The following is a 22588-nucleotide window of genomic DNA, read 5'->3' as shown; positions in this document are numbered from 1 at the left end:
TGAAGGCAGCCGATGTATGGCTGATTTCAGCTGATGTATGGCTGAAATCAGCCATACTGAACCGAAGTGAATAGCTGAACATCGTTCGACTCTGTTCACTTCGGCTTGGTTACTCACTCGGCTGCCTTTGGCAGCTTTGTGAATAACCCTGTAAGTTAAACTAGAGCCAACTGCCTGGGCAGAAGATTACACCTAAGCTTTCCTATCACATATGGCAGGAGACTGGGAAGCCCACTTTTCCCCCTACTCTACATACTTACAATGGAAAATTTAGTGGTTGCTTTACGATTAAAAACAAGTATTTAAGTGTCTCTATTGGTCCACATAAATCCAGCCTAGCCCTTTTTGCAGAGAGACCTTCTGCTTTATGTAAGCCAACCTCATATTTCCTTACAATCTATCATCCATGAATTTCAATGCTTTTGGGGAGCTGAGCAATTTCAAAGTGAATTATTCCAAATCAGAAAACCTGAATACCTGAATGTTTCCTTAAACCCTCAAGTGATTGCACAACTCCCTGACAATTTTCCGTTTAAAATTTGCCCTTCTTTACTCCGCTACTTGGGCATCCATTTATTATCAGACTTATCAAACCTCTTCTCCTTTAATTTTGACCCGTTGTTTCAAAAGATGAAGATGGATCTGGCTAAGTATGACCACAATACTTTATCTTGGCTAGAGAGGATTAATGTTCTTAAGATAAATTTCATACCTAGATTTTTATATCTCCCCTTTTGATTTATATGTTTACTCCAGTCCCTTTTTCCTAAATTGGTATGGTGTTCCAGATGACCGTGCATGAAATACAAAGTTCTTGCTTTGCCCAAATGTAGAGGAGGTGGGAATGCTCCAGATATTAGACTGTATCATACTGCCTCAATCCTGTTATGCATCTTTGATTGATTTCATCACGCTGATAGTAAGCTCTGGGTTCATTTGTAATCTCTGCTTTTTAACTTCAACGTACATGCCTTACCCTGAACACCACCACATCGTAAAACCATACCTTTGCTGCCTGCCCTTACTCTGCAAACATTGCAACTTCAGGATTGTTGCCTTCTGACACTGGCATTGACCAAACTATGTGGGCGCCTTAGCACCCCTGTTTAACAATTCTGCCTTCCATCCAGCAATGCATACATCTATGTTTGGGGCCTGGACTAAATCATCCCACAGATGTTTAGCAGCAGGACTCCTTACTACACTTAACTCGACCAGTGCAGATGCTACTCATCTGATATCTTCAGTTTAATCTCATGGGTTTGCGAAAGGCCAACACCATTCTTTTGTCTCCTCCTTGCCTCACTCACATGGTTTCGGGCTTATCCTACCACATTTAAATCCTTTCTTTTACTTACATCACCTCCCTCACATGCTATATCCCTAATTTACTCTATCCTTTCCTCATTGATCAACCCTAACCTGCCCTCATACACTTCCAAATGGGAACATGAATTGAATGTCACCATGAAAGCAGACAAATTAGAAACTTCTTTTATTTTTTTGCACAGATTATTTATAGCAAGTAAGTCGCATGAGACAAATTTGGAGACCTTGGCCTGCTGGTATTGATGCCCGGATGTCCTTCATTGGTTTTACCCCTTGGTTCCAGACAGCTTCTGGAGGTGTCTTAGCTCCCATGGACATATGTCCAACATATGGTGAAATTGTCCCACTATCAAGACTTTTTGGAGCTGGGTGTCTGGGGGTCTAAATCAGAGTCGCTGGCTCTCCCATAGCAGAAGAACCTAAGGTAGCCATTCTTTCTTGTGATTCCAAGCTCATTAAAATCTGCCAATAGGTGCATCCAAGCACATTTTCTTACTGCAGCTCACGCTGTTATACTGCACTTTTGGTGGTCCTCAGTAAAACCCACCTTAGCTGAATGTATTGAAGAGATGGATCGCATAGCAGCTCTTGAATGGTTGTTGGCGTTGGAACATTGCTAGGACAAATATTTGACCACCTGGTCCTCTTGGATGGTAATCCATGACTCCTCTGAATTTTGAGATCTAATCTTCGGTTAAGCCCTAGGTGTATTTTGTGTTTTTTTTAGGTCCTGGCGGTGAGTGATCTCTTTTCCTCTGGTCCCTCTATCTTACCCCGTTCTTACTTCCTCCTATTCCTTGCTCTTAGCTTTTCTTTATTCCCCAACTCTTGTCCCCTGCTGTTGATTGCTTTTTTGTCTGCTAGTTTTTTTATATTCTTGGCCATACTAGGGTATACAAGAAGCTTTGTTAGGTAACTACTTTGGTATCTGTCATACGCAGACACTTATCTATTAAAGTATGTTATAGCTGACTTTATCTAACAGAATAGCTTATCTAGATGGCCTCCGTGTAACTCTCCGAGATGAGCATTGTGCCTCCATACCGCTGTTCTCCCTGCCATACATTTGGTCCACATTAGCCTCAGCTCAAAGATATAAGCTTTCTAATGCAACTTTTCATTACGAGTAGATGTCCTTCCTTTTTCTGTTTGTACCTTTTCACATTGCTGTTTATTCATTTATTGACTGTTTTTATATGTTTCTGCTGTTACTGCATTTTGGCAATGTTTATTTACTGTTTGCCATGTCTCTTACTATTCTTTTGCCTTCCTGTTTTGTACTTGAACTCTTCTAATACTAAAATAAGATTGCACTAAATAAATGTAGCATGTCATGCATTGACTATAAACCTTGTTGACCTCCTACATCAATTCCATTTCCACGAAACTGATAACAGTGTTTACTGAATCTTTTGTATAATCTCCAAATGATTTACCATGTTCTTTAGTCACTTTAAAAAAAAATGTACTGCTGAATACATAACTTTTGTTCTGACCCCCTGGTAATCTCTTCTTTCTTTACAGGTGCAAGACCAGCATGTTTCATTCATATTTCACTATATCAAAAAACTTATCTTTCCATTTGTGAATTCCATTTAGAATTGAAGCTCCTGACAGCATGCCTTGAAATGATTCCTTTGTGCATATGATACTATGTATGGACCTGTTCACACTGTCTTGCATTTTTTCCTTTTGTACTATTTTGAAATGAATATTTGTGCAGCAAAACAAACCAGCTGACTGAAGGTATTTATCATGAGTATTACAAGGTGCAATCTAATTACAGGGAATTAGATGGGACAACCTCTTCAATACCCAGCATGTTTAAGTCACCTTAAATGACTATAATGGAAAACAAATTATTATAGGGATGGTGAGGGCCTAGAAATGAAGACTTCCTGAAAGATCAAGAGCTCTGCTCTTTCACCTGATGAAAAGGTGGGCCTCTATACAGAGGAAATAGGCTCTAGTAAGAAGGCTGCAACTAATAATGCTTCTCTGTCAAGGATAAGACAGAATTATTGCTGTCTGACATTTTAAAATGTTTTACATCATATTAAAAACTGACTAAGATTAGAAGAACTAATAGGGAATTATTCTATAACCCTGTCACAGCATATTTGGACTGAGCTACGAAGAAAGGTATGTGCAGCTTCTATATACATATATTTTTTACTTTCCCTTATAACACAGAGACACTTGGTAGATTGGATGAGTAATGATTAAAACATGTTATCTAAATCAGAACAAACAATATAGACCTGATTCATTAAGCTCTATGTGAAATTATCACATATGATAATAATATTTGATTTATCTTAAAGCAAACTAAAGCCCACTACAGGCTTATGCCATAATGTGCAAATATAACCAGCTTATTTGTACATTATGGTAGACTTACCTTCCAAAGTGCTCTCCTCCAGCAATTCAGTGGCCTTAATCTCCCTCATTGCTTCATCACCAAGGCTGAAATTTTTGCCCAGTCTTCTTCAGGGTCTCCTGAGATGATATAAGTACTGTGCATGTGCACTAAGATGTGCAATAATGTACACTGAGCTGCACATGGACCACTCAGTGTACATTCAAAGGATGCATTGTTAACAGGGTAGAAGAGGAGCTTTTATTGTAGAAATAAAAACCTACCTGCCAGCAATATTTGTTTGAACGTTTTAGTTCCACTTTAAGGGGATTATATTTTAGGAGTTAATAATGCCTAGAATGTTTGCCATATAATTGCTTAACCTGGTTTGCTGGGTTTGAACTGGGAGTTTTCAGCTGTTCTATGGAATGTGTGGTTTCTCACACTGGTGTACTGCTTAAAATACAAAGTTGAGCTTCAGCAATATAAAAAAAACCAAACAGTGTGGGGTACCCTAATGCTTGCTAAATAGGTTTGCCAATTACTAGAAGGTCAGTTGCTTGTATCCCCCTCGATGGATCCTGGGCTCATTGCAAGCTAACTAAAAAACTGTTAAGGGGTAGCAAAAAATGCTGCAAATTATGAAAACAAAGAAAACACATTTTCACTTTGCAAGAGAATTTACTCTTAGCTCAGTGATTGTGGTGAAAATTCACTTTGGAAAGAATACCCAATCGTGTGCAAGAAAAACCAAAAATCGCGTATACGGCAGCACGACCATGGTCTTCAACACCATGCTGCCACATATAGGGGTCTATTCACTAAGCTGCCGTAGGCAGGCGAGTGAATGACCAACCTGAAGTGAAGTGAGCCAAACACTGTTCGGCTATTCACTTCAGGCTGGTACGGCTGATTTCAGCCGTACATCGGCTGAAATCAGCAGTACATCGGCTTGCTTCACATGGCTTCGGGTCGGCTGAACATGCTCAGAATGTTCGGCTGACCCAAAGTGCAGAATGAGTTCGACTCAGCCGATCCAACATCTGGATCGGCTGAGCCGAACATCCGGCAGGCTACTCACTGCTGTTCGGCCTATTCTTATAGATGCCGAACAACAGTGAGTGAATAGCCGAATGCCGCTGAGCGCTGCTGTTCTGCTCGAACAGCCGAATGCCGCTGTTCTGCTCGGTCCCTCAGAGCGAAAAAAAACAAACTCTCCTGGGCGCTCTGGGAGCCTTTCCGAAGGATCGGCCTAAGCTACGGCTAGATCCTTCGGCAGCTTCGTGAATAGACCCTATAGTATATGCATTCTATGCCGGTAACACACTCCATGGCTATGTTCCCAGCACTGCGACTGAGCTGTCTACCATAGCTCCCAGTTACTATTGTAATGAGTCTATCTTATATATTAGTTTCACCTTTTAAGTTGCATTAGTGAAATAAATGAACTTTTGCACGATATTCTAATTATTCGAGTTTCACCTGTATATATATTTAGATAAGTATACAGTGTGCAGAAATGAATAGTTAAACAAGCTGTCCAAACTGTGAAAACAAAGAGGAAAGGAAAGGGGAGGTAATGTTGAATTTAACTACAATTTTCTAAATCTGTAGCTAAAAAACAGTTGTTGTTCCAGTACACTAATGGACCTCATACATGATTGGATTGGCTTTGATCATAGCATATTTTCAGCAACAAAAGTATTCCAAGTTGGATCTTCAATTGGGGGTTGTGTGTGTCCTACATACTGGGTAATTACATGAAACTGGAACCATTCATTATTGATACAAGAAGAAATCTGACTCATCTACATAAAGGTAAATGGCTTAAAATGTGGATGTTATTTTAAATTTATTTCCTAACGGTTATTAATCCCTTTTCTGAAAGCATGGATGTTTACACATAACACCACATGCCAAAGAAACATATAAAACATAATCTGTTCAGATTTATAAGAATATGTGGCCCAAGCATATTAAATATAAATGAAAAATATCCTCTTGCAGTGAAAGAATTTGTCAGCTATGCATGTAAAGCCAATCAGGGGTATGAAGGTGTGTGCATTCGAGCCTGAAACATCTGCTTACCATTTTTCTCAAGTGTTTCTTACATATTCAGCACTATGCATAGCAGCATTAAGAATTACAAATATGACTCTATGTAGAATTATTCATTTATTTCAGGACATCTTGAAAGCTAAATTTAATAATGAAGCCCACCTTCACACAAACAGTGATATATTTTGATGATAAACATTGATTTATTATTTGTGCCTGTGCCGATTTAACAAAAAGCTCTATGAAAGGCTTCAGTATGTGGGTACTTTAAAGGAGAGGGAAGTTAATCCTAAAACTGTCCTTCCTAGATAATTGAGTCCAGGATTGAAATATGGGACCTGTTAACTTACTTCTGACATCAAATAATATATCATTATTTACATAAGAAAATGCATGCAAATCCTGGATTGTGACCTATTGCTGCTCCTAAAAAACAAATTAATGGATCCAAAATAGGTTTGCAGTAAAATAAAAAGGTTTCTTGGTATCTGATGTTCAACAGCATTATTATGAGTAGATTAATGGATTTACAAAACAAATTTGCCTTCAAGGGTTAGTTCCCAAAAATTCTCTATTAAAGGGTACATGAACTGTGATACCGATTCTTGTATTTATTTACTAAAATGCCCGTGTGGATTGGCATATATCGGTAAAACTCTGGGGCCGTTTAAGAAGCACAGAAGCGACATTAGAATAGCGATTAACAAAGCCTCTAAAGGGGAAATTTTGGACTGTAACAAACCAGTGGCTGTCCATTTCGCCAACTCTAAACACCAAACACACGAAATAAGGGGCATGATTATTGACCATGTAACGCCCCATAAAGGGGCGGTGATCATGATAAAATGTTGCTACAACATGAGGCGTATTGGATCCATACGCTTGAAACCACAGTCCCTAGGGGCCTCAATACGAATCTTGCTCTCTCGTGCTTCTTACCTGAACGTTGAGAACACTCTAGAAATGAGTAGTGATTCATCCGTTTTTTAATAATAAAAATGTTCTTATTAATAAATTGTTTTGTTATGATCCCGTGGGTGGGCTTCCACAGCACGTGTTAAGAAATTTTTTTTTTTTTGTTCTGATTAGTAACAAGTTACACTGGGTTTTCTTTGCCATGATCAATCACCTTCTGTGACTGTGATTGAGACTTGTTTCCACCAGAGGGCCAGGGGTATGATGTGAGCTCTAGTTCTTTGAACTCCTACTAGTGAATTTTTTTATTTTTTTGGCATGTACAAACATTGGTCTCTTTTCCATTGAGACAAAACTAGCAGGTTTTTATACTTTATAATTTTTCATTTTATAAATATAAATATTTCAATTGAATACCTCAGGCCAGATCTGATGTGACAGGACTCCCATTGCTCGCTGAATGTTTTACATTGTTGCAGATTATGTATGGTACACTGTATTGTGCATGATAGCCGCCTCAACAATGGTGTACTTGTGCTCTTAAACAGCACTTATAGTAGAGGAATATGTGTCATTACCAATGTATATAGATTTTTGTCTTAAGCTATCATTTGTTTATTTATTGATATTTGTCCAGTACATGGATGGTTATATGGTTGCTATGACACATTACCTCCTGCTCTAGGACAATTAACTCACCATGTGTATACTGCTATTCTCCTATTCACGAGTGTCCAGTTTATTACACATTACATGTATGTTAGTCAGGCTGCTATACTATGGGGTCTATTCACGAAGCAGCCGAAGGATCTAGCCGTAGCTCCGGCCGATCCTTCGGGTAGCTTCGGCCCCAGGACCCTTTCGGTTCAGTAGAACCGAAGGGCTGCTGTATGGGCTATTCACTATAGCCCGTACAGCTCCCGAACTTGGCCGAGCGGCTCAGTTGAGCCGAACATATGGCCGGCCGACAGCCTGCTTCTGACAGCTCGGCGGAGCCACCCGTGATCTTGCAGCGGGCTCTGGCCACTTGCAGAGAGATCAGCGTCCCTGGTTACCAGCTAACCAGGGACCCTGATCTCCAGACATCAAACTCACTTTCTTTTTTTTTTCTTTATTCTGACACGGAGCCGTGTCAGAATAGGAAAAAAATTAATACATTTTTGGCCATAGGAATGCATTGCTTGATTCCTATTGGCTATTTCAAATTGCAAAAGCCAATAGCAAACTAACATTGCACCCGCCCTCTGCTGCAGTTCTCCATCAGGTCCACCACTACTGATTGACAGCAGCAGAGGGCGGGTACAATAGCTAGTTTGCTTTTGGCTATTGCAATTTGAAATAGCCAATAGGAATCTAGCAATGTGTTCCTATGGTCCAAATTTTTTTTTCTATTCTGACACGGCTCCGTGTCAGAATAAAAACAAAAAGAAAAATCAGTGTTTCTCTCCCGGGCGGCCGGGATCGGGAGACTCCCAGAGCGCCCCGGAGAGTTTTTTTTCTTTTTTTTTCTTTTTGATAAGAATAAACCGAACGGCAGCATGTAGCCTGCCGGAGGTTCGGCTTAGCCAATCCAGATGTTAAATCGGCTGAGTCGAACTCCTTCTGCACTTCGGGTCGGCCGAACATGCAGAACATGTTTGGCCGACCCGAAGCCACCCGATGTATGGCTGATTTCAGCCGTACCAGCCTGAAGTGAATAGCCAAACAGCATTCGACTCACTTCGCTTTAGGTCGGTCATTCACTCGGCTGCCTACGTCAGCTTAGTGAATAGACCCTTATGTAGTGGCTCTATGCTGCTTTTTACAGCGGATACTTTGCCTTTGACCCGTCTCTGCGTGCGCATCAGCGTCCCACTGCTGCCTTGACAACTGGTGACGTAGCCGGTTCCCACGGATCTCCGTGTGCGGCTCCTCCCATTTGGGTCTTGGGTTGCTCTGGCAACAGCAGAAGTAGGCGTGACATTGCGCGCCCGATGAATCGGGTATGAACTACGGCAACTTGCCGGATATCCCCTTTGGCGCAAGTGATCGGGACCTTTTGCTGACCTGGCGTCCTTCCACTACCTTGGCAACCGATGACTCAGCCAGTATCCACGGATTTCCATGTGCAGCTTTCCTCATTGGTGCCTAGGAATGTTAGCAGGACTAAGTACGCGCTGCTACATCCGCATATCAGCTACTTTGGTACTGGGACCCGATCCTCCACAGCAAGCTGCCTTCCAATCTGTGACCTACCCAAGGTAACCCTATGTAATATATGAAATATGTTACAACTATGCAGCTTATGAAGCCATTCAATCTACCGCTCTATACAATGTACACCTGGCGGGGATGTGATGTCATTGATGACGTCACGTGGTTACATGAGGTGTTTGTGATTGGTGTTTTAAATTAGGGTGGTGCTATATATTAGATGTTTTACTGCACTTGTATTGTATGCTTTTGCCTGAGGAAGGGGATCCTCTGTGACCCTGAAACGTTTGTTGCTATTTACTATGCTGCACATCAATAAATAGATGTTTTTGTCAGCACAATTAATTGTCATTCATAATTATTTTCGTTTATACTTCTGTTTACTCACCAGAATTTTTCAAGTATATGATTTGTCACCTAATGTTATCCATGCACATGAAGGTGTAAAAAAGTGAAGGACTTTTTCAATTTGTGTAGATTTATGCACTTTATTTTTACACACTGAGACACCTAGAAACACCTGGTTAAAAGTCACCTTCTAACCGTACACATGTTCATTTACTAGTACAGTGCCGTGTTTTTTTCATTGATTAACGGTACTTGCATTCATGTGGTCTTTTTATGACTTCTACTCCACAAACACGATTATATGGTTATTTGATTCACCTACTAGCGCTGTCAATTCGGTTTAAACATCTTCAGACCCATCGGTCTTTAATACAGCAGCTGGTATTTTATATCACAATCTTTATTTATTTATATTTATGTTTTGACACGATACACTAAAAATTAATCACATTGTCTGGACATTAAAAACTTTGCAGTATCTAATATAAGTAATGTGTTAAGGAAACACTATTTTTGTTTAAATCACTGCCACCAGTGTGAGATACAGCTAATTGAACCCCTAGCGCTGCTCATCTTGTTATATCATAATGGATAAGTAGCCTATTATCTGCCAAGGTTATGTTTTTGCATTTGTGTTCCATGTTATTACACTAAGAAATCTATTTAAAGCTAACAGCTTTATATATAATCCATTGCATATACAGTATTCTTTAATGTCCTGTACTACAATCTTTCATGTTAGTTATGTGTAGGTGTGTTGATCAAAGACTTTGCTTTATTTCATAGAGTATTTACCACATTTTTCTTCATCACGCCTCATGGCTCTGTCTAAAGAAGCTACAAATCCAATGTCTTGCTTTTAGAAAAAAGCTAATATAAAGGTTGCTCTTCTCCACATGACACCAGTGTTGTTTGTGTTCCATGAAGCAAAGTAATGCTCAGCACCTTTAGTCCCTGCTTAGTTACTTAATGGTTATCCTTAATTCCAAAGAAACCTTGGGGCATATCTTGGCTCAAAAGCCATTGATCTTCTTATTGATTTCCAGTTCACCTTGAAATCTGTTTTTAATGTTTGGTTGCTGGTGTCAAAGAAAGGGCACTAAAATGTCAGTTTCATAATACCTTCAACTGATTAACCTCTATTTGGACATCATATGTTACACTATAAGGGGAAATTTTAAGGGGAAATATAGTTTTATTTTCAAGTGAAGACTGTCAGCTAAATCTTTTGTAAAGACATGTATTACCTATCTCTTGCCGTCCGCGAGCTCATAAACCTAGAATGGGAAATGTACAAGTGCTTCATATCATTAAAGATTTGTGGATAAGGCTTTTTTTATATCTCTACATTTCCCATCACTCAGGTCCTGCTAGCAAGTAAAATTGTCTGAATTCAATTCAATAAAACCGAATGGTTCTTAATGCTGAATACCTTCTTCATAGGTATAAATGGAGATTCCTACACATATGCACACAGTAATGGAACATAATCTAAAGGAACAAGAGACAGACTTGTAAAATTTTTCAACCATAGGCTGGGTCAATTCAGTAAAGTGGACCTGTGTATCATATCTTTTCATTTGCTTTTGTTATCTCTGTTTGTCACGCTCTTTAATCCTTCTAGCATTGAAATAACCTTTCCTGATTTAAAATTAAATTCCAATTCAATTTGACCTAATATTCTCATCTGCAATGCCAGTGAATATTAAATCACTGAAAATGTTTACGAAAGTAAGTCTATCATGACTGTTAACCTGCTAAAAGTGCAAATATGTAATGATTAGCAAAGTTAACTTTTTTTAACCACTTCTGGGCCGGCCGTAGTAAAAAAACGGCCGGCCCGGAGCTCTCTAGATCTGAGCGGGCGTCTTTAGACGTCCGCTCAGACGCGCCCCCTCGCGGGAAACGGTCGAAATTTAAAAACAGGCAGCGGTGCCTGTTACCATACAACTGATCCGCTTGCCTGGCCAGGAAGGGGGTTTAAACACCTGGTCTTGAAGTGGTTAAATTGCAGTGTTCCATTTGAGTATGGCTAAACAGCTTGTATTTGATATGTACATGGAAATCCAGACAAAGACCGATATATAAAGCTGGAATGTATTGTGTTGTGTATACGGGAGGTAAAAGTGAACAAAACCACAGTTAATGTCAGTGGTACAGCAAAAGATTTAAAATGCATATTTTTGGTTCAATGTGTCAGGTTGGAGCTAAGATAGTAAAGCAAAATATATGTTGTGCAATATAATCATGCACCATCATAATTTTGAAGTGACACTAAACTCAGAAGTTGCATTTTAAAATGCATTCAAGTACCTTAACTATTATGGCTAGTTCACACCAGCCCCAGTGCGTTCCGGCCAGTTTCGCAGCCGAAACGCACTGGATCACATCCCGGCTGGCTCACTGCTTTTTAGGGTGGGAGGTGGCGTGGTGGTGCAATGAAGTCAATGGCACTGCAGCCACGCCCCTGTCCACAGTGTGATCGCCTGAATTGGAACACATGGCACAGCAATGCCTGCGTTCCAGGGCGGTCAGAAAAAATGCACCATGCAATATTTTTTCTGACCACATGGGTTCTTAATAGCATAACATGCTTAAACCTACTCACAAAGATGCGCACCTGTAGGATGTACTTCAGCAAAAGTGACATTTAGAAAGAAAAAACATTTGTCGCCAAATGACATTCCCACTTGGCTTTCTTCTGCTGGTAAACAAAGTGGCCAAGGGATTTCCCTCAACACCCCTCAAGGAGAGAGGTCTGGTATGGATTTGAAGGGAGGCCACCTGACATAAAACACAGCAAAAATGGCCTGGGGTCCTCCCAAAATCCAAACGAGACTCTTATCCAAGCATGCAACCTGGCTGGCCATTAAAACACGGGGAAGTGAGTGCATGCCCCCCTTCTTGAGTCATGCCAGGTCTTGCCAGGGTCCACCATTGTCAAAGCACCTTGTCCCTATGTTAATTGGAACAATGGTCTCTTCCCTACATCCTTTTGAATGGGGGTGCCTGTGTGGGGTAGGATCAGAATCTAGAATCCTCACAGAAATCTGCCGCTACCTCCCTCCAACCATGCATGGGTAAGAGGCACCCCCAGTTAAACATTCACAGATAAAAGTTACAAAGTAAATAAGCACACCACACATTAAAAAGGTATTTTAAAAAAATACAAAAAAAGTCTCAATATGTTAAACCAATGCCAATCATGTTGTCCAGCAATGTAGATCAATCGTCAATCACAATGAATGCCACCACTGTGACTTGCTGACAAAAACATGAAATCCACACCATAATGATCTTGCTGCTATCACTCAGTCACCATACCTGACATTTCCTCTGCACTGCTGGAATGTAAACAGCAGCTCTGGGGAACCTGGCCAAAGTCAATTACTAAATATGATCATGACTATGTATGGTCAATGTTGTCATCCGGGATTTTCATTTAGTAGCGATAGTGAAAATGCCACTAAACTAGAGACTTTTAGCTGCAGCCACTGTAGGTTTGATGGGCAGTCAAACAGGCCAAATGTGGTAATTTATTTTTTCTATTCATCAAACTGCAAACAGCTAGAGTTCAGGTCAGACTTGTGGTCTCCCTAAACCTTATCCCTAGTTGGAAGTAAGCTTTAAAGAGATTCTGTGACTTAAATGGATATGATTCCATGGTCTCTTTAAGAATAAAATCTTAGATGTTAAAGTTACCTATTTTTGTTTCATATTAATTGAGTTCTTTTTTTGTTGTCAAGAATACTATAATACTAAAAACTTAAAAATATGAAAAATGTCTAGCTGAAGTAAGTGAAGCGAACCCCCAAAATGTTTTCAAATACTGCAAAAAGGTAATAACAGAACACATAGGCCCTTTAAAAGATGAGTACAGGAAGTTTGGCCAAAAATGACAGTGAGAAGGCAAATGTCTTAAATACACCTTTCTCTCCAGTATATATAATTTAAAAAGATGGGTTCACTAAACAAATAATGACAGGAATGTACTGAATGTACCGCAGTGGCTAACAGAATTCAAGGTTCAAAACACACAAGAAAAAATGAATATGAATAAATCTACAGGACCAGATAGTTTACACCCGTGGGTACTAAGAGAGCCAATGCTGTTTAACTTATGTATTGATTTGTTTTCCGCCAGGATCCGCGGTATTTGGTGAAGACGTATCTCTTAAGGTTTTGCTCCAAGCATCATATGTGTAACGTCTACGCGTTTCGCCCCTCCCCGGGGCTTCGTCAGGACGTACATCTACCTAACGTGGTGGGGTATATATGTTGCCTCCTCACCTGTGTGTCATCAACTAATTAGGCCGCGTAGACGTTACACATATGATGCTTTTGTTTAGGTAAGCTAAACAATTGAACTTATTCACCCTGGAGAAGATGCGATTATGAAGGCATGCAATTGCAATGTACAAATTGTTAAACGGTGTCAGTAATAAGAATCGGTAATAAACTGTTTATTCTAAGTTTCCTAAAGAAAACAAGAGGCCATCACCTGAGATTAGAGGAAAGGAGGTTTAATCTCAAACTGCATAGAGAATTATGGGCAGGAATTTCCAACAAGTTATGGCTACGTAAAAGTCAAGGTCCCTGTCAGGTGAATTTAAAAAAAGTTACTCAAGTTATTTCAAATCTGCAATATTCTTATCTTTTATTGTTATATTCGTATCTTTTATTGTTATACAGTATTATTACCGTGATGCATGCATTCCAGGTTTGGCTGTGCATCAAATACTGGCATTTGATCCCCTCTTTTTTATCTTGTGCTTATAGAGTGATTTTTTAAAATGTTTCGCTTATTTCTAATTCCAAACTTTCTCATCTGTTATTGGTATATAGTGGTACTGACAAAATGGAGTTAACTTCCAAAAATAATTAGAAACTGTTCTCTTTTCAAAGCAATTGTTCATTTGGCTTAGTGATTATTAAGTTGTGGTAACTTCAATCACATGCAAACAAAAATCCTGTTTTATCATTTACCTTGCATATAATTTGGTATTTAAAGTGAACACAGCTTTACTTTATTGCTAAGTTTAATGAACATACACTGTCCAAAGGGAATATTCACTTTACTGAATTAACCATTTGAATTTTCTTAGTAATTTAACCCCGCTGCATCTATTTTAGGTTTCATTAGGCAGCAAAACCTGGTTTATGACCCCCTCTTTGTGATGTGTTACTCATAAAAATGCAAAGTCACATTTTAATTGATTCTAGTATAATAGTAGGTCAGTAGATATTTGTTTGAATATGCTTGCAAGATGAAAATCTAATGGAACTATTGATTATTTTGTTTCTGTTTAGGAATTTCTGACATCTTATTTGTCATTTGTTCAAGCAACAATGAAAGATGTTTAAAATTAAATACTGCAACACATTATTGAAATTATGAAAACCTGTTGCTCTGTAACAGTATGTTATAGGTAAGCAGTTACTCAAGGTCCTTTGAAGTGAGGATCTTGTAAATGGATGATTTTAAGCATGGGGAAAAATTCATAACGTTAAGGGTAAATAAGGGGATTTAACTGCAGCATGTACTTTTATTTAATTTAATTGTGATGAGGATTGATAATAAAAAAGCAATTAAAGCATGTGTAGAGTGATTCTATGTTAGCAATGCCTACTTATATAACATTTACTTTTTAAAATTGATTATTTTTCCTCTCTCACCAACACAGATGGGGGGAAATATTACAATTACAATATTGTCTTCAATGTCCTTTTAGAGAAATAAATCATATTACATTTTCCTGACTGATATGTGGTTAGCATGTCAAATTGCTGGCACATAAAACGTAACATTTATCATAATTCATTTTAAAGGGTTTTTTTTTGCAAAGCCTTACATCTTTTTTATAACTTGTCAATTAGCATTAATACAGCAAGCCATTTTCTGGCTTTCATGTCTTATATAACTTTGATCTCTTTGTCAAACTTTCCTGCTCAGTTTTGTCTATTTGGATGCACTCTTCATAAAATAAATAAAAGATCCAAAAATAGAAATGTGAGACCCAGAACCTGGGGTAGGCATGAGGTTCAGGTTTTCTGCTACCATGGATTCAAAGCAAGTTTAACATTTGTGGTCCTTGAAACTTTTTATGGACAGATATGCCCAGGAGAATGATGCACTGCATGGCGTTTGATCTATGGCAAGCAGACTTAGAAGGGCCAGTAAGGGGCCATTAGATTAAGCCTTTCACCTCACTCTAAAAGGGGACAGGCACAGATCAGCTATAGTGCCAATGAGTTGGAAGCATTTGTAGGGAAAACAAAGGGAAAGTTCCATGGGGAGATTAGGGTCAGTTAGGAAATTGTACTTTATTTCTGATTGCTAGCTCTTTCTACATTGTTCAAAAGAATAATAAACTAAGTGCAAGAGCAGTGTGCCCCTAAACCCTCCCATGATATCACTTACATTCACAGCAATCCCTAATCCTATAGAAAAAATAAAAGTAAGGCATACACTAGTTAGGCCTATTATACATAAATAAAAATGTCCTGCTACTGGTCAATTTTACACTGCTGTATCCTTTGCAATATCTTTGTCAAAGCTGGTCTGTTACTGGCCACTTCTGTATGTGGGCAATGCTATTTGTACAAGAAAGAAAAGATCCACAACCAAATATGGGCTACCTGTCTATGCTGTTGCTGAGACTGTCCGTGAAAACCATATTGTACAGCTTCAGGACATCACCAAAGCATGTTATTTAAAGGATCTGTGTATTTTATTGTTGCTCCCAAAGCCACATCAAAAGACCTTCTACCCACTGTACCACTTTACCTTTTTGCTATGGCACATGTAATTGTTTTTCAAACTTCAAATGTGATTGAGAGTGTTTTACTTCACCGAAGTGCAAGCAATTCTGGAGGCTTTAGGCACATAGCAAGCTTTCCACACTCCCTATCATACCCAGAGTAGCGGGAAAGTTGAAAGGGTCAAGAGAACTTTACAATAGAATTGCTAAAACATTATGAGATTTTTTTGTAAATGTTCCCCGAACTATATTTTCCACAGCAGATCCAGGCCTTGCACTTAGATCCCACAGGTTATGTGTCAGACCTTCAAAAGCAGATAACAAAAACTAATTTTCATGTTTTCTCTTCCATTCCACCATTTCAACATTTTGGCTTACTCATAGAGACCATACAGTCAGTGGCAGTGACCACAAGGGGGGGGGGGGGATTGTAAAAAAAATCTCTAAACCTTGTACATATTTATATAGATCACAACTATTTTATATAATTTTTTCTCCACACAAATCTTCTTTCCTCTTTTACACACTAACTCCCATTTGCTCTCCATCACATATGCACACTCCTACATTCTTTCTTGGAATTATCTAATCTGCCCCCATGTTGTGCTAAATTGAAACTATATTTCCTCTTTTGGCTTAAATACATGTTTATGTAAACAATTGTATAAGATAAAAACTCAAATAAGCAACAATAAACTAGAACAGCTTGTAATGAAACGTCGGGTGTCTGTGCATGCTTGTTCTTAAACTGCAGTGATATTATACCAACTTAATTTGGAGCCACTAAGCAACTCCCATGCACCTATTGAGGTGTAAAGATAAAATTATGTGGCAGTTACCATCTCCCCATGCCTTTTTGACAATATTAGTAGGGCATATTATCCCAAAAATGATAAAAAAACAACAAGATTTGCCTCCTACAGACCTCAATGGGCAAAAACAGGTTTGCTGTATTTCAAACAAGATTCAATATTCAATATTAGAATATTGTTGAAGAGAAAAAAAAACAAAAACCTGTTTCTTATACCATATCAGACTGCATCACTACACAAATTCTGTCAAAAATATTGTGTACATATCAATGCTAGTGGAGTTGTGTCCTTATCCAGATCTTCATTACCCAAAACATAGTGAAAAACAGCATGGTACAATGAATCCCATCAGTGTGACTTTTACTATCCACCCAAAGGCTGGGGGAGGGACAAATCTTGTAAATGTTGCTTAACTGAGAAAAAATAGGCCTCTTGACCTGCCGGAAAGGGCTGTGCTATGTGGTTGGTTTGTGTAAATTAGAGAGCTGGCTAGACAGAAATACAAATTTGTTGTCAGGCAAATAGTTCCTATATACAGTAAGTATTTCAGCTGTGCATTTCACTGATTGCCTGGAGTTTAGCTTCGATGTGATGACAGATTTCACTTAGGTAGGAGCAGGTCTTTCATTTTCAACATTTAAGACAAAAATAACATTTTTAAAATCCTTTCTAATAAATGGGAAGCATCACCCTTAAGCAGAGTAAGAACTAAATGTATGGAATATTGTCAGTTCATTCAATAGGACATTAGATACCAAATACTTGGTCCCTAATTTAGTCTTTGTATTTCTGGATTCTGCTTCTCATTTTTGCAAATGTAATTTTCTGAAAGTGACAATGTATAATACATTGTGGTTGAAAAAGCCTCCGTTTTTGTTTTTCATACTTTGCTACAGTTTTGACTTGATAACACCTCCAAAGCAAGAAACAGTAGATTAGAAAATTAAAAAAAGGGAGACAAATTACAAAAATGCTTGTTTTGTATTGAAATCTATGTAAATATCGATGCATTCATAAATTGAGTACAGCTGCCTTTAAAAGTACGTATGTTATGTAAAAACGGAACAAAGAATATGTTAACAACATAGATTTGTGCAGAAACAAGTTTGCATTGATATATTTCCCTTTTATCTCTGTAGCTTTACTACAACCTACCATTGTTTATTTTCTTTGCTCTTTATCTAATGTAGAACACTTTGGGGTTTATTTATAAACAATTCACAGAGCAATTCACTCTGTAAATCTCTGCCAACATTCAAGGAGCATAGGAAATAAATACTTATTTCATATGATCTTTACCTTCATCTAGTAGCCATAATGCAGTATTACTTTACATTTGACCTGAAAATAAAGTATACTAAAAACATTCATTTTTGCCTCTATTCACACAGAATAAATTTCCACAGAGATGTATTGGTCAAATGGCACTGTGAATTATTTATAAATAAATAAATATCCTATTTAAATTAGTTTGAAGGTATGAACAACTGAATTACAGTATACAGATGATAAATAAGTACATGCATATATACAGTATTTAAAATCCTAACTCTATGAAGTTCTTCAAAATGTCTTAAACCACCCTTTTTGTCTCTCCACCCCTCCCATCTAGGTCATCACGTGCAATGCAGGACCAGATCATGTGGGCTGGCACTGGAGAAAAGAGGAGTGGACAACTGGCTGTCACAAGATCATTGTGAAAGTTAAACAATACTCCTTGGGGGGGGGGGGGTATTTTTTTAAAACAGCACAAAGTTCTCTTTTAAAGAAGCACCAAAAAACATTCTATACATTTTAATGGCAGAACTGTTTAGATTAATTATTTAACATAAACCATGTTTGCGCTAAGGTTGATAAAGTTAGCAACATGCAAATTATATGATCCTTAAAATCAGACACTTAAATCATTTGTATTTTGCTTCTACCATGTTTTAATGTTTGTGCACATGGGCATTTGTACACTGAAGTGCTTTCGAGACTAATGTTCCCTTTATCACACATATTTTTCTTTATTTTACGTTGGAACTAAGTTTTTATTAAAGTAGCTTGTCCTAATTTAAAAAGTTCAAAATGTTTAAAGGATAAGTTAATTAAAACACAGTTTCAGTTTTGGTTGGCTGTGGAAAGGTTAAAGCCCACTTAACATTTGTTATTAAATTAGTTAAATAAATGTGCAGACACATGATATATTTAAAAAGTCTTACTTTTGTTGTATATTTAATTAATCCCCACAAGGAGTACACACCCCTATTCCCTGGCAGTAAAAATAAGAAAAGGACTCTTGCGCTCTGTGTGGACATTGTGGTCTCTTTTCGGTGCCATAATATGCCCGCTGCTAGGTCAAAACCAGAGCTCTGCAATCAGCATTACTTACACTTCCTTCTGATGACAGAGATCTAGCTTTGACCTAGCAGAGGGTGAATCATAACACTGCAAAGAGAGTGCTGCTGATATGTCTTAATGTTGCACCCAAATCCCTGGCTAAACTGACAGGCAAAGCTCCTGCATTTGTTGGTGGTGTTCAATTTTGCCTATCTTCCACAACCTCTTACACATTCCTTCTGGCCAGTGAGGCCAATAGGAATGTGTGAGAGGTAAGATGGTGCTCAAAAGTGACAGGAAGAGACAGGGCTTTTTATTGTGCTAGTGTTGTTTAACTTGAGTTTTTGGGTCTGCACATCTATTGTGGCAATTTTGAACAGGTCCTATTTTCCCTGTCACAGGAAATGCTATAACGTAAGATGGTGAGCCCATTCTTGCAGGCCATCATGCACTGGAATGCTTATCTAAGTTGCTGGCTCTGGTTGCTAGCTAACTAGCATTCACTCCACTCCACTCCAAGTGTCCTATTCAATTTATCTCAGTGGCACAAGCCCAGGCTGCCCAGTTTACCTGTAATGTTCAGGTCCAGCCAAAATTGCCTTTTAGCTTTGGCTAAAGTGGGAATAGTTAAAAGCTCAGTCAGATTTTTGGTGTTGTCTGTGTATCCATTAGGGAGATTTCCCTCTCTTCCTTTCCAGGTAACCACACTGGAAAAAGGCAGCAGCAAAAACCTGACACATATTCTAATAATTTCTCACTCTAAAAGTATGCCTTACTGATGTCTATGTCCCCAATAGAAAGATTATACTCATTTATTATCAGAGGCCATGTAAAAATTGAGGGGATATTTCACCAACAGAGACAGCAATAAAAATATAAGAAATATGGGTATTGAACAGTTCAGATCTGGGCTGCACTCCTTACAGAGTTTGGTTTGATCAGTGTAGCAGGTAGGTGCTCCAAGTGACTGCAAGGGATGCCGCTGTAGGAGACCAAACTAGATAAACTGAGTCACCTTGAGGAAGGGACCCTGTAAGCCCATAACACTTTGGCTTCACTTGGTTTATATGATGTTGCACTAATAAAATAGTGAAAAGCAACATCATTGGAGTGCTGGTGACTTGTATCAAAGGAATTATGTTTCTACAAATGCAGCCGATATAGAAAATACAAACTAGTGCTGGGACAAAAAACACAACATTTAGCACCATCATGTCCTATATGACAGTTTTAATGAAACTGTTATTATTTGAATAGATTGGCATCATTTCATTTTGTTATTTAAAACAATAAATGAAATAGTTTTAGTGTTTGTAATTTATGATTTTACTTATAAATATGTTTGCATTAAAAAGAAAACTGACAATAGAAGCTCAAAAAGTGGGGAAAGGAGCTTGACGACTCCCATGGCAATACCATTCTTCAGTGTCACAGATGCAAACTAGAGCTGGGGTAGTAATGTTGCCTTAGTGTGCTCTGTGTGGGTAATAATGCTCAGTTTATATTTTCTTCTATGCACTGCAGCACCACTTAGAGATTCACCGAAATTGAATTTTGAGATTGAAAACAAAAATTAAGAATTTGTCAGGCCAAAACCAAAACAGAAACTAAAAATTATGTTATTTTCCCAACATTTTTAAAATATGTTTTTAATTATTTGTAATTTATTTTTTTAGTTTACTGTTGGGGGGCTCTGGAGAAATATCAGGGGTCTAAACAGACCCCTGATATTTCCCCTTTAAAACATAAAAGTACCCTGAACATAGTCACGTGGAACGTTAAGGGACTAAAATCACCCAGAAAACGACGACGGATCCTTCGACACCTCAAACGGCTAAACACAGATATAGCGCTCCTGCAGGAAACTCACCTCAAAGACGCGGACATATTCCGTATGCATCAATCCTTCTATTCCATGTCCCTGGAGCCTCGAGACTGCTGACAGCCAAATCTCTATCCCGCTGGGAGCATATATGCATCCTCGCAGCTAAAAAAGCCATATTAACGAACTGGCTGTCGACAAATCCCCCCCCAATGAAACTTCATACTGACCTGCTTAACAAACTGATGTTACTAGATAAACTGGACGCTCACTATAATAGCTCACTCACAGATAAATTCTTTACCACCTGGACCTCATTTATAGTTTCAACGCTATCAACAGCGCAGCTGAAAGAGGTGATGACACTGTTTATGGATACGGTTTGGTATCACACCACCAAATTAGATGGGTCCCTAGGTGCCCTAGATGTTCTTTAATGTCTTTAATGCCTTCTAATGTCCCCCTGTATTGCTTGGAGGCCTCCTGTTGATCCTTCCCAGCAATAATCCAATTCAATTCAGTCCCCTCTGGATTCCTGTAGTACCACCCCAACCAACTCAAGTTGACAGCATACTGAGAGATCATTAGGTGCATGCGAGGCTCCCTCGCCAGTTTATCGCGAGTTAACCCCAAGCTATGTCAAACGACTGTCTTGTAAACAAATGCTTATGTTTAGTGTGGTAATGTTGTACAGTGATACCCTCGGTAAAGCCACACTGTAATTTCTTTGTCTTTTTTTTTTCTTTTTCTGTTCTCCCTTTGTAATGTCTTGTTACTGATGAGTATTACAAGTTTACGTCTGTACCCCGATGGGGACAGGCTGAGTTGCCTTCTTGTCATGTATTGATAAAGCTTTAATAAAGACTATTTGCTAAAAAAAAAAAAAAAACATAAAAAGGAGATTGAGGACACACTTTTTGTCAGGGAACCAGGGGTGCTGCTCTTTACCAGGGTCACCAGCGGTGGCACAGGGCACTGGGTAGCCCCCCTCCTGGCAGAACTCCTGTAGTGCACAGGCGGCACGCGCATGCACGGGGGCACGAGCATAGCGCGCCTGCGCCACTTAGTGCTTTCAGGTGCCAACCATGTCCGGGCAGGTCCCCAGCACACACCATCCGCCTAGTCAGCCCTGCTATTGGATCCTGGTTAGGGAAGCTTCCTGGTCGCCTCGGCAACCAAGGTGTGGTCCTTGGGTTCCCTGTGTATTTAAACCAGACAGAGCCTTGGCTGAATGCTGAGTTATTCTACCTCTATGGTGTGATCACCAGCTCCCTTTGTGTAAACCTGTTGCTTCCTGAACCCTTTCCCTGAACTCCCGTTATCGACCCTTTGGCTTGCCTCCTCGCTTCTGAACCTCACTGCCTGCCTCGACCTGGACTTGGACCTGACTACACTTTTGGATTTTCCCTCTGTACCTCATTTTTGGACTTTGTCCCTGCCAAGGGGTTCCACTCACGGCCCAACCATACAACCGTGACACTTTTTCTGCAGCCCCTGTTAGGAATGAACAGCTCTCTCCTCCCTGCTCTCCACAATGACTCTCCCCCTGTCACAGGAGCCTAGCAGTATGGTGCAGGAGGGGAGATCAGCCTCCAGTGACAGTTGTCTCCACCCGCACTGCCCTGCTCGGCATCCTGAACTGTCTACCCCCGCTCGGCCTCCCGAAACC

The sequence above is a fragment of the Nanorana parkeri genome, unplaced genomic scaffold (assembly GCF_000935625.1).
Source record: "Nanorana parkeri isolate BGI_ZX_2015 unplaced genomic scaffold, ASM93562v1 scaffold1288, whole genome shotgun sequence".
Lineage (NCBI taxonomy): Eukaryota > Metazoa > Chordata > Amphibia > Anura > Dicroglossidae > Nanorana > Nanorana parkeri.
Note: the sequence above shows the minus strand (reverse complement) of the source record.